The 13590-nt window shown below is 38.7% G+C and overlaps 1 protein-coding gene across 1 annotated transcript in view; it reads right to left on the reverse strand.

Moving 5' to 3' along the window:
* LOC131684585 (ankyrin-3-like) overlaps positions 1-12477 on the reverse strand; it is a 182751-nt gene extending 170274 nt beyond the window's left edge. Inside the window, exons 1-2 of the mRNA XM_058967589.1 lie at positions 12320-12477; positions 11289-11635 (exon numbers count right to left, since the gene is read on the reverse strand). The gene's annotated coding sequence lies outside the window, so the exon portion shown is untranslated. The remainder of the gene's footprint in view (positions 1-11288; positions 11636-12319) is intronic.
* Between the last annotated feature and the right edge of the window lie 1113 nt (positions 12478-13590).

Here is a 13590-nt window from a genome sequence, read left to right on the forward strand (position 1 = left end):
TTAACGACTTTTGAGCCATGATTTCGGGATAAAAAGCCAGCAAAAACGACGAACGTGTTTTCCTCTTGACTGCTTAATTTTTTTCTACCTCAAACCAACCCTCAGACAGAGCTGATTTTTCGTGCAGATTCCATTTGAAGCAATCTGAAGATATTTTCGACTACCCGACGCCATAAATTCGTAGTAAAAGTTTCATCTCACTCAGACAATTGGGTGGTACTGGGTGTTAGATTAGGGTGGCTCATGAAAAACAGGAAGTAAGAAATCTTTCAGGTCGGACAATTCAAACAATTCCAACAATCCATTACTGATGTATTAATTTATTCATATTTGAGATGGCTCACCGTTACAATTAGATATAATATATCTATTACACTATGAGCCACCCTAGCGCTCCATGTACATACGATATAGGTTTGTTTGGCTTGAAACTTGTAAAGAGGGAGCACTTGCACGGGCACATTTTAGCAGTCTTCCCGACTATCGCTCCTGTTTTGCCAACCGTCCGCCGTGGGAGCAAAAGTAATGACCTGCAGAATTAAATAACAAATAATTATTAAGAAATGCTTTCAGACAGCAACTGCTGCGTTTGATAGTGGGTAGCGACAATTCAATTACGGGACTTTGAGTCATTCTGGTTTCATTCGATTTATTTAGAATGATTGAGAGAGCGTAACACTTTTTAGTAATTTGAAACCTCACGCCAATAGAAAAACATACCATGAACATGCAACGTGCTTTATACGATGGAAGAGGGAATGTCACCCAGTTTGGTTTACAAAGTGTGTACACAAGAAACTGTTTTTGCACTGACTCGATGCGTTCTCTGTATAGGATAGTGTATGGATTACATACTACGCTGCAATATTACAAAATTATCTAAGTAGTCTGATTATCCGTGCAGATATTATTTTTAAATATCCAAATAATTTACCCTTTAATTTAAAACTAGTTAAGATCATTTCGGCCATTACTCAGGTAATCACAGGACACTAATGTACACTGCACATACATATATACACACATACATAGCTCCAAATAACAAAAAATAATCACATTCTATTCTCCCAACCTTCACAGATTACCTAAATGAACAACTTTGATCAGTTAATCTTTAATCATAAAACAAAAATCTCGTTTTGAAAAATAGTCTCAACCGATTTATTTACGTGTATAGTTTTGTGATATCCCGAAAGGAAACAAAATTGCATCTGAAATAAATTGCTTGATCGCAATACGTTTACTACACCAATGCATTCCCCTCCAAATTTTTTTTTAAATTATTTTAAGATTCTTAACTAGTTTAAAAATATTTACAAAAGATCATTAATTCATTAAATTCTCATGGATATCGTTCTGGTGTAAAGTTATTATTATATTTCAGTGAAGAGTTAATATAACCTTCTTTTCCCCTATGTATTAAATTACTGCACACAGTGGATAATGTCATCATGCTATATTCTCCTTGCTACAGAAGAAGCCCGTCAACTCTGCTTACGCTGATAAATTTATCGTCGCATTTTTTTTGGTGAACAATGACTTCATCACTACCGACGGCGTCGGTCGAAGGTTCCGGTGGGTGCGTTGTCCTTTTTTGTCTTCTACTTCGTAATCGTCATCTATTCCCTGCGCTTTTTTTTCTCTTGGCTTCACGAAACAGTCGGATCTGGTAGCGTAACTTTAATGCATAACCCTTAAATGACAGTGTAGTCTAATAGGAGCTATTACAACATTTTTATTCGGACATTTTAGTTTTCTATCAAAGAATATTTTAGATATTTTAAAAAATATTTTGGGGGTTGTCCAAATATTTGAGCACTTTACACCAGACACCCCCTTAATACCAAAAAAATCAACCAAGCCATTCTATTGCAATTCGGGACGGCAAATGAAAAAAAACATGACGACTTTGCACGTTAATATCTCTCAATTCAACAAATATGTATGAACGAGAAATTTTTTACGCATTTCTAATAAAATTTTCAAAATAGAAAAAAGTTTATCCTTTTTATATGGAAACTTTTCTGTGAACCACGCGCTAATATTCAGTATGATTTTGACTGTTTCTATGATAAGCTCCCCCTTGAACGATAAATTAGATGTGTTTTCATCAAGCTAATGAGCAAAAAAAAATTTTTTTTGGTTCTTGAATTATAACAAAAAGAGTAAAATTTCAGTGGACAGCTTTTTAGTTGCGCTGTCGAAATTCAGAGAAAACTAATTGCCAAGCATCAAATTTCGAAAGGAATTCAGAGAAAATATTTAAAGTGTTGTCCAATCGATCCAAATTTTACGATCTTGTAAAAAATGCATTGTCCAATACTCTTAGGGCTTTTGGTGGAATTGGGCACAGCCCGGGGTATTCCGGGAGCCTGGATCCACCGATAAAGAGTTCACTTTTCGACCGATTATAAAGCCCGTTTTTCGGGTTTGACACTTTAGCAAAACTAGTACAATGGAGAATATTTTGAGGGTTTTTTGATCAAATCGGACACACCCCGGGATGTTCCTGGTTCTTCTGGTAAAGAGGACGCTTCTCGACTGATCTTTTTGAGAGCAATCCGATAAATTGACCACACTCTGAGGTATTCCGGCAATCTGGTTTCTCCACCAAAGAGGCCACTTTTGGACCCTTTGGAAAGCCTGTCTTGTGAAATTTCAAACTTCATGACTTTCCGAAACAAGTAGGGGAACATGGGGAGACTTGACCAAGGGCAGAATTCTATTATTCTCAATGACGTGTTCTGTTGAGTTGTTAAAAAAAATTCAAAAATATTTTTATACATGTTTCCATCCCTTAAGGTAATTTTAAAAGTTTGGAATAAAAAACTCTTTCCTTATAGAAAATATTCCGTAAATTATAAATTTGCGTTAAATGATGTAATTTTTTATCAAACTTTGTATGGACATATCTACTCGACTAATAATTACATTTAAAGTACTCATATATCATCTTATTCCTGATTATGATATTATGAAGTAGTTAAATGATTTTACACAAATCGGACCATTGGAATAGTTATTACGAAAATTTGCACGACATTGAACGCAAGAACTAAAGTTGGGGAGACTTGATCAAGATTTTATGGGGAGACTTGACCAAGTGTCAATAAGCTGAACAAAGATAAAAATTTCTGATATTTACTATGCTGTGGTATCTACTGTTAGTGATAATGAAGTCACACAAAAATCCCACCTCAAACATCAGTTTATATCATTTAGTACGAATAAACAAAGTTAACAGTAATATGACTGATTTCGTGACATGTTAACACGCCATGGAAGCAGTACAGTTAACCCTTAAAATGAAATGCATTTAAAAAAAATCGAAATTTATAAACGATTTTATGATTTTTACTGCTTCCTAAGGATCTCGACTACATGGAGAAAAAGAACTACAGTATATTTTATGTCATTATTTTTTGTTCTGATTTTTCAAAATTCTCTTGGTCAAGTCTCCCCAGGCCTTAGTCAAGTCTCCCCGTAGTGGGGAAACATGACCAAAAAAAAAAAACGTTCACAGGAAAATTTTCTTAACTTTTGAAAAAGTAAACTAAAAATTCTGCAAAAAATCATGAACACGCACAATACCTTTGCACATTATATCTCAATGACTTTTGAAGGATTGAAATTGTTTTTGAAGATTTATGCAGCTTTAGCTGAAAACCTGGTCAAGTCTCCCCATGTTCCCCTACGCTAAATCTATTCCCTCCGGCAAGGAGGACATTTTTTTACTAGTGGCAATAACCTTCAGCGGAAATACTTCAAATGTTCCCATAGACTTAGGCACCCAACTTGTAGAAAAATGCAAAATTGTACGAGATTTAGGCGTAATCCTAGACTCTAAGCTCACATTTGTGGATCATAATATAATAATAAATAAAGCAAATAGTATGCTGGGCTTTTTCAAACGTTTCAGCTGCAATGTTGAAGGCCTTTACACAATTAAATCATTATACAATACATATGTCAAGCCAATTTTGGAATATTGCAGTATAGTATGGAATCCATACTCTGTCCTGTACAAAGAACGCTTCGAATCAGTTCAAAAACAATTTCTTTTGTACGCACTTCGTAAACCAAACTGGACGACAATTCCTCTTCCATCGTATAAAGCACGTTGCATGCTCATTAATATACAATCACTCAAAGAACGCCGCGAATTTGCCGTGCTTTGCTTTATCAACGACATTATTTCTCAACGTGTACAATACGCATCATTACTTTCGCAAAAAATGTACCTAATTGTCAACTAAGAACTCGTAATTTATTCCAAGAACAATCTTTTAGGACAAACTATGCTAAAAATAGCCCCGGCAATGGAATGATGCGTCATTATAATAAAAATTGTGTAATAATTGACCTTTCATGTCTAGAAAACAAATTAGATCTGAATTTAACCGTAGAAATAATGTATAATATAGAAGTAAATATTTTAATACCATTCTGTGTAGTCTACATATACTTGACGAAATAACTTTAAAAAAAACACTTCAAACTTCACTCAAGGACATTTTGAGGGTTTTTGGTCAAATTGGATACACCCCGGTATGTTCCGGGAACCTTATCCATCCGGCAATGAGTACAGTTTTCAATCAGTTGTAAAACGAGTGCAACGGATGTCATTTTGAGGATTTTTTTGGCATCGGACATTCTCCGCAGTATTCCGGGAACCTAATTCCTTCAGCAAAAAGGATACTTTTCGACCAGTTATAAACGGTTATGATCTTGCAAAAAAGTGCACTGGATAAAATTTTGAGGGGTTTTGATCGCATTAGCCAAACCCTATTACAGAAATCTGGTTCTACCGGATAGGATGGAACTTTTCAAACATTTTGAAACCCCATCTTGCGACATGTCAAACTGTATGATTTTTCAAAACACGTGCATTGGAGGTTATTTTGGGGTATAATCAAGGAACCTTGATCACCACTACCAAGTGCTATTTCGATTGTTCTGCAAAATCATGAAGTTTGACATGCCACAAGACGAGTTTTATAACTGGTCGAAACTGCGAATCTTCTACATACCTTGCAGATTGAAAACTCGGAGGTAACTGGTAAAAAAATACCAGAAAAATCTTTGTAGGTGTATGAAATTGAATTGTCACAGCGGCAAAACAAATGTCTGGGCATAAATTACGGTTGTTTGCCGAAAACTCGCCAGCTTGTAAGGGAACGGGACACATACAACTTGGTATTAAAGAGCTTCAGTCATACAAAAAATATCTCAGTAAAAAAAGAATCTATAATTTTGCCGAACATTTGCGAAAAATTCTTTGAAAAAAAGAATACCAAATGGACTACCTACGGATAAGCCCCGATACGCGGTGACCTAAATTTATTCCACTCTAGCAGCTCCGGTCGATCACAATAATGTTAGGATACTATGGTACGCATCTTTCCGGTTCTGTGCCTTCGCCTGCTAATATGTATGTTAATAAGAGGATGATACAGAAACTGGTGGATGATGTTCAAGCGTCGCGAACTCGCACATCATGTACGAGAGCGTCTGTTTCAAATTCGTGCAACGGATTTGACGCAAATCATTCTGGCGGAAGATAGGGAGAAAAAAGCCTCTGTTAGTGCTTTGTTCGGATGGCAAACTGCGTCTAATGTACGCGTACATCTGATGGCAGGCGAGTGATATGAAGCAGGAGATTACGTTGCTACGTGACAGTTTTTTTTGCGTGTATTTGCAAATTTCTATCGATTAACTATTGCAACGTGAAATTTCCATGGCACCACGTAAAGCATTTAACCATTATGGTAATTATGGTAATTATGTTTCCTACCTACCGTCAAAAATTCAAGTTGGGCACTTTTAAGGAAATAAGTTATTTGAAAAAAACTTTTCCTTGTCTAAACTGATTTTTTTTCAGTGTATTTTTATCGAAAACTAAACCAGTGAAAGTCATAATCAGCTCAGAGATCAATTTCCCAACTGCTAGTTGCCTGATACGTGCAAAAAGTATCAGTAACGAATTTGGTATTCATTTGGCATAATACCCTGGTTATCTGTAACTTACCTGCATCAATACTCATTTTATCAAATAACAGTACTATAAAACTAAGGCCTCAAAGCAGTCTAGTAACAATAATTGTAAAGAGCAGTTCTACTAAAATTATCATTATGGATCAATTGTGCAAATCAAAGTTAAACAGTATCAAGTGCTGTGGAAAGATAAACAATCCGAAGTGTAATCGTAATAATTAACATCCGGAAGTCGCCATCTTGGATTTCAACATGGCGCCAGACATAAATTTCTGGCACCTACTCGTCAAGACCATTCCGAAAATAACCAGTCAGTCTAGATTTTACACTGTGAACTCTGGATTCTGCTCTCTGGACTATGGACACCAAACTTTAGATTCTGGACTATTCACTCTCATCGCTGGATGATGGACTCTTGGCGCTGACCTCGAATTTCTGTACTATATACTCTAGACTCTGAACCATAGTATCTGGGTCTTGATCCTTCACTCTGGACTCTGAACTTTAGGCTCTGCACTCGGGTCTCTGAATTCTGGACTGACTGGGACTCCGGACTATGGATTCTGGTTTCTGGGCTCTATGCTCTGGATTCGGGGTTCTGAACTCCGAACACAGGGCTCAGTATTTTGTGCTCTGGACTCTGGGCTCCGGTCTCTGGGCTCTGTGCTCTGGACTCTGCGCTCCAAATTCGGAACACTGGGCTCAGAATTTTTGGGTTGAGGACTCTGGTCTTTGGACTCTGAACTCTGGACTCTGAACTCTGGTCTCAGGATTCTCGTCTATGGACTCTGAGCTCTAGATTTTGGACTTTGAACTCTGGATGCTATACTCTTCACGCTGGGTTTTGGACTCTGGACTCGCCTCGAGATTCTGTGTTATGGACTCTGGATTCTGATCTCTGGGTTCTGGGCTCTGTGCTCTGGACTCTGAACTCTTGCCTAAGTCTTTTGGGTTATGTACTTCTGTGCTCTAGAGTCTGAACTCTTGCCTAAGTCTTGTGGGTTGAGTACTTCAGGCTCTGGATTCTGGTCTCAGAACTCTGGACTCTGGCCACAGCAATTTGGGTTGAGGACTCTGGGCTCTGGACTCTGGACCCAGGATTTTCGACTCTGTTCTCTGCACTCTGAACTCTGCATTCTTTACTCTGGATTCTGAGCTCTCGCGTCGAGATTCTGTGCTATGGACTCTGAACTGTAGACTGTCTCTAAGCTATGGGTTCTGGGTCTTGATTCCGGACTTTGGGTTCTGAACTGTGGACTCTGGACTCTAAACTGTGGACTATGTACTCTGCATTCGGGGCTCTGGATTCTGAACTCCAGACTCTGGGCTCTCGCGTGTCTCATATCGGAGCTCACAACTCGCGATATCTGTGTTGTCACAGTTACACTGACTGTCGGAAACGTAGACAAAAAATATATATATTGTTCAGCATACCTACCGCATAACGAATCATCTCCTTCTGATGATTTCAAAAGCGTTGTATCATATTGTAGCAGAAATGGGCTTCCGCTCATTATCGGCAGTGATGCGAATGCTCATCACATCATTTGGGGCAGCTCAGACATCAATCTGAGAGACTCTGAACTGATGGAGTACATAAGTAGTACAAATCTCCATATTCTGAATGTGGGAAACCGACCAACTTTTGCGAGGTCTGGAAGAGAGGAGGTGTTAGACATAACACTTTGCTCTGATAGAATTTTGCATGAACTGGGAAATTGGCAGGTTCCAAATGAAACTGAACCGTCTCTATCCGACCATAAATATATATTTTTCGATCATTTTGATGTCACCTTCAATGTGGTGACATATCGTAATCCTAAATCTACAAACTGGGACCTCTTTTTAGAAAACTTGGCGACTAAATTTCATGGATATTTTCCAACAATTAGTCAACTAGACGACTTAGATGACGTCGTGGATACGACAAACTCATTCATATTAGCATCCTACGAAGAAGCTTGTCCACTTCGTACTGTTAAATCGACTAGGGGAACCCCTTGGTGGAGGGCTGAGCTTGAAAGAATGAAGAAAGTTATGAGAAGAGCTTGGAACCGGCGTCAGCGTGATGACTCCAGGGCTTTCAGGTCAGCTCGTAGTGCATATAAGAAATGTCTTAGATCTGCAGAACGGGCTGGCTGGCAAAGCCTATGCACTAATGTCTGTAGTCTGAACGAGCCTAGCAGATTAAATAAAATTCTCTCCAAATCGAATGATTTTCAGATGAACTCCTTAAAACCAGAGATGGTGTTTATGTGACGGACGAAAAAGATGTTCTTAATTGTCTCTTTGACACACACTTTCCAGGTTGTATCGATCCGGAGTCGAACAATGTTCACAGATCTCATTCTGGTGATTCGGACTCGTGGGCGTTAGCACGCATATTGGTTTCCACTGAAGCAAGTGGGCAGTTGACAGCTTAGTTTAGTTGAATATCCACTGCACAAAATGCAACGGAGATCTGAGTAGGCGATGGCTGAGTGTAGACGTATATATTTTTACAAGCGTCAATTTTTTTGTAAAAAAAAATTGTGTCGAGTGAATCGAAGAAAAATTAATAGATCGGAATATTGAAGCTCCAAGTGCACCGAAGGGGCTACAAAGGACAACAATCTCTGTGAAGATTGTTAACGGATGGAGAAAACTGCTGAATATCTCAAACTTCAGTTGCAGACCAATGGCTGGAAGGAGTTGTCCTGTAGAACCGTAGGATTCTTGAAGCCTTCCGAAAAGGGGAGCAAAATTTACGCAGCAATTGAGGATTGATGAACCTGATCCTCTGAAAATGTCATGTGCCGCGAGACTGGGTGAGATCTATCTGATTATGATTTTTAAAAGGTTTTTAAATGTTTTCTTTGAATCTGTTCTCACCGTAAAATTAGCCAATTAGTTTGTAAATTGAACATAAATCATGCACCAAACTGACCTCAATCAGCTGTCAATTAATAAGTCCTTAGTATAAAAAACGCGTTCTGATCTATTTATGCTATATGAGGTGTGATTTTTTGTATTTAGCGTCTAGGCTTATGCTTTTCCAGAAAGTGTAGCTTATATGTGTTTAGTTTTGTATTGGTCGGGGGAGTTTGGACTTATGCTATTGTTCCGACTGCGACGAATTTCGTGGGACTTGGTGTGGATTGACGGTCCTACCATGTTTGTTCGGACGGAGTCAGTCTGGAGGCCGTGTAGTGTTCGGTGTCAGCACTGGGAGTTGATCGAATCGGTTTCTGCTCCCATGTCATAACCGGTTAACCCATTTGATCAGTTCTCGGTGCTGGTACTGGATATCGCACTGCTTATGGATTGTCTTTGTCCAGGGAAGTATGGTGGGATTGTCTGTCCACGGTGGTCTTTTGGAGTGCGTTACGGTCGGAGTCGTGGCATGGATCAGGGTTCTTTTTATCAGCATAGGGTTGGATGTACGTGGCTGGTCGATATTTTCATCTATGAAATAAGATGTATTTAATGTTTCCTACTTGCTTTCTGCAAACTGAGATAACAAACGATAAATTCTAAATTTTGGCGAACGAGTGTTATAAACGTGTGGATGCGACTTTTAGTACATTCCGGCGTTACGAAAATTTTCTTATTTTTTTCACAAAATGTGGAAGAAATGCGTTCCGGAACGTTCCGGAAGGTTTCTGTTTTCATGATCCTGTATTGTCTATTAGGACGTAGAAGTCCTATATGGATTTTTGTCGAAGGTGAGTTGTCTGTTGGTTTGTATTTTTATGCGTTTTTTGTTTATATTACTACTAATTAACCAGATTCGCCAATTTTCTCTATTGTTTCAGAGAGCGAGTAAGGGCGCTATAACCCTGGCTCATTAGCCAGGGCAGGGCTTAATGCTTCTGTCCCATCCCAGGAGCCTAGGACCAAAGGAGTGACATTAACCCTCTTAGCATAGTCACTCCCACTTTCTTCCTTATTCAAGGTTCAAAATAATACGTTGATTAAATTATTCATTGAACGAATAATTTGATTGCCGTATAATTTTGAATCATCTTTATTTTGTACGCTGCACAGTTGGCCTGGCCGCTTTAATGCTTGTGTCATATTCAATATGTGCCACAAACATTAATAATGACAAGAAAAATTGTGGACGAACGTCCGCAATCCCTACATGTATTGGCTGTGTATGTGTAGACTAGACTAGACTAGACTAGATATCCACTGCACAAAATGCAACATGCATATCAGTGTGGGAAATCCACGATAACTCTGCTTCACGATGTTGTTTACAACATTGAGAAAGCCTTCTCGCTCAAGCAATCTAGCATGAGTATATTCCTAGATATTGATGGTGCTTTTGACAATGTGTCCTTCCAATCTATTCTGGATGCGACGCGCGGTCATGGGATACCTGCATGTACCTCGAGTTGGATAAACGCAATGCAACCGCATACTTTGCTCGTCACTGCGACAGACTGAGATACGGAAGTTGAGTATTTGCGGTTGTCCTCAGGGCGGCGTTCTGTCACCTTTGTTATGGAACTTAGTAGCTGACGTCTTGTTGAAGAAACTCAATGAGCTTGGATTTCCAACCTACGGGTTTGCTGACGATTACCAAATACTAATTACTGGATTTTGTATCGGAACAATCGTTAACTTAATGCAACAGGCATTAAGACCCAATGGTGTCGACAAGTTAAAAATTTTCAACCTCAATCAATTTAAAATGTTGTTTTCTGACAAATCTTGAGCAATAAAATTCTTCCGAACAAATGAACGTAAGCATTTTTAACAAAATAAATAAGTTCTAGGTATTTGACTGCTAGACTAAAACCATGAGCAGTTAGATCCTCTGCGAATAACCCGTTGGAAGTTTAACAGCTTCTCCGAAATATTGTTGATCATATTGGAGTTATCAATAAAACTGTTATTAAATAATTTTTTTAAAGAATCTCAATTCCACTGATAGTATGATGCCTAGTTTGCCACCTAGTGTCGGAAATGTGAATAAGTGGATTTTTTCCATATAGATTGTCCCAAAATCCCATACAAACATCAGAGACGTTGATCCGATAGCTAGAATTGATCAATTTGGCCTAAATTGGACCTGACGCTTATATAAATCCGTAGAATAGAACGGTTGGCGTAATTTTTTCTTCATTTTTTCACGCTAGTGTGCAATTACGAATAATCTTATAAGAGAGCATTAATGTAATTTTCTTAGATAAATCAGAAAGGTTGACTTTTAATTCCACAGGTCTACTGACAATTTTTAATAATCCTTCAACTATTATGTTCAGAACAACTTTAGTATTGTATCAAAGTAACTATACACATCTTACCAGATAAATTATTGCACTGTACACTACAATACTTCCAGCACAATGTTGAAATTCTAAGTAACAGCACTATGTATCACCATTTATTGCAACGAACGCACAGAAGCTATGTAAATATATATTATATCTAAGAATAATCCAGCCTTTGCTTCCTCGCTCCCAGGTGCAATAATTACAGGAATAAAGCTTCAGGTCAAACTAACACCCAGCACTTTTTTCTCACTACTCGCCCTCAATATTGTGGCAATTCTCGCGTAAACATTTCGTTTCTATAGAATTATATGCAGGTACCCTATCGCAACTGTTGCCCGACGGCACAATATTTTCCGTTGGTTAGATCACCAGTGAAGCTGAAAATTGAATCATGGCACTAATTCTTCTAATCCGATAGCGACTTGCAATGGGTTGCACCACGACCGCTAGGAACTATGGGTGGGATGAGAATTTTCACATCCTGCTCACGTGCTTTGCAAACACTGCTCGACGCCCTCGGATATCTTTTTCCCGTGCAATTTATTTATTTCACATAGCACTAACTAATTGAAAATTTTATGAGGATAAAGTATTTTCCCTCTGGGCACACACACACTGAATGGAACAAACACCAGACAAGATTAAAAAAGTAAATCCTACTGACGACCACCCCTTGAGGATGAGCAAAGTTAAATCATTCCCAGATCATTAACACAATTCCCCGCAGTTTGGCGATAACCATCAGCGTATGAAAGCGAAAAAATGAACAGCGAAGTGAAAAAAAAAACGATTTAAATCTTTTCTGAAGCTACTCCTACTGACTAACTTTTGCTCGATTTTCCCCTGTCGTGTTGTGGTTTTCCTCGACCGCACTCATAAATAACATCAGCAAACGTTGTTGCTGCTTGCCACAGATCTTCTTTTCACTCGCCGTTCAGCACATACCAAATTTCTACAACCCGGATCAATCAGCCAACAACAAAAAAAATTAAGATAACTCATCCGTCCAAGATGAGACAGCCAAAAAACACGAAAAACAGTAATTATGTAAAATTGATTACCACTGGTAGCACCGCCCCCGGTCCGTTTGCCCGGATCAGAAGCGGAACCGATAGATGCTAAACTGGGCTGAGCCCTTGGGATACAGAGATTTGGACAGACTACAGGGATCACACCTACGACGGTTACGCGACACCAGTCAACGCGTCTGACTTGGCGAACGATTGACGAAGGAATGAAAAGTGCTGGCTGCTTTTCGAAGGAGATTCCCATTCGTTCGTGGGAGCGAACGCAACTTCGGAATTCCTTGCCCGCCCAAAGTCAATGGGATGTGTAGTTTGTGTTGTTGTACGAGAGCGAAATGGCAGAGAGCGCAAGGATACCACCCGCCGGGTTGAAAAGCTATGCTGTAGCGTAGGTCTCAAGCAGAGTGGGTGGTGCTGGGTGAATGTTTCGGATAGTGGCTGGTGTGACAACCAGGATATGTTGCGTGAAGTCGTGCCCGGTGGGATGATGGTCTTCCGTGATGTCGCTATTGCTGCATTGAAATCTTCAACATATATGTACTGTTCCTTTAGATAGGCTCTTTATCGCTGGCGCCAATCCAATCCAAATAGGGAAAATAGTCTTCACGCTCGGGCTTTAGGTTCCGCAAAGTCTACATCTTATATGGATACACATTAATTTGCTTCTCGGATTTTATTAATCTGTTACAGAAACACAATTCACACACTGTAATGCTATACTGATGGGACAAAGAGCATCATTTCAGCAACAGTGCTAAATAATAAATGTTGGCCCTGCGATCGTTATTTCAAATGCAGATAATTTTTTCCTATCTCGATATTCTCCATGTCCTTATTATCCTCTATTTTAATTATTTCGTCGTTCCCTTCAGATTGACTGTGCTCATAGTTTTTGTATGCTGATGTTTTCCTATAAGTGAATATCTGCTTATCTCGATCTATCTAGCTTTGGAAGTTTGGCTACGATGTTCTCTCTAATAGAGTCTCTATGTCCATGTGTTATTTTTTTTATGAGGGATTCCACTAGAAACCGGCCGACCGCAAAATATGTTCAATTACTGTATTTTAAACAGCAAAACTGTCTGAGAACGAGTCACAGATAATGAATAATTCTGTACCAGAAAAATATGCACTGAAAAATATGTTGTGTCATTTTTCACAACAGCGAAAATTGGGGATAAAAATTTAAATTGTCAAAAAAACATTTTTTGTGATTTTTTATATTATATTAACCGAAAGAGAAAAAAACATTTTGAATGTGATTGTATGATGGAGAACTTATCGATAAATGTTTTTTCTAACAATAA

Source organism: Topomyia yanbarensis, chromosome 2 (assembly GCF_030247195.1).
Source record: "Topomyia yanbarensis strain Yona2022 chromosome 2, ASM3024719v1, whole genome shotgun sequence".
Taxonomy (NCBI): domain Eukaryota; kingdom Metazoa; phylum Arthropoda; class Insecta; order Diptera; family Culicidae; genus Topomyia; species Topomyia yanbarensis.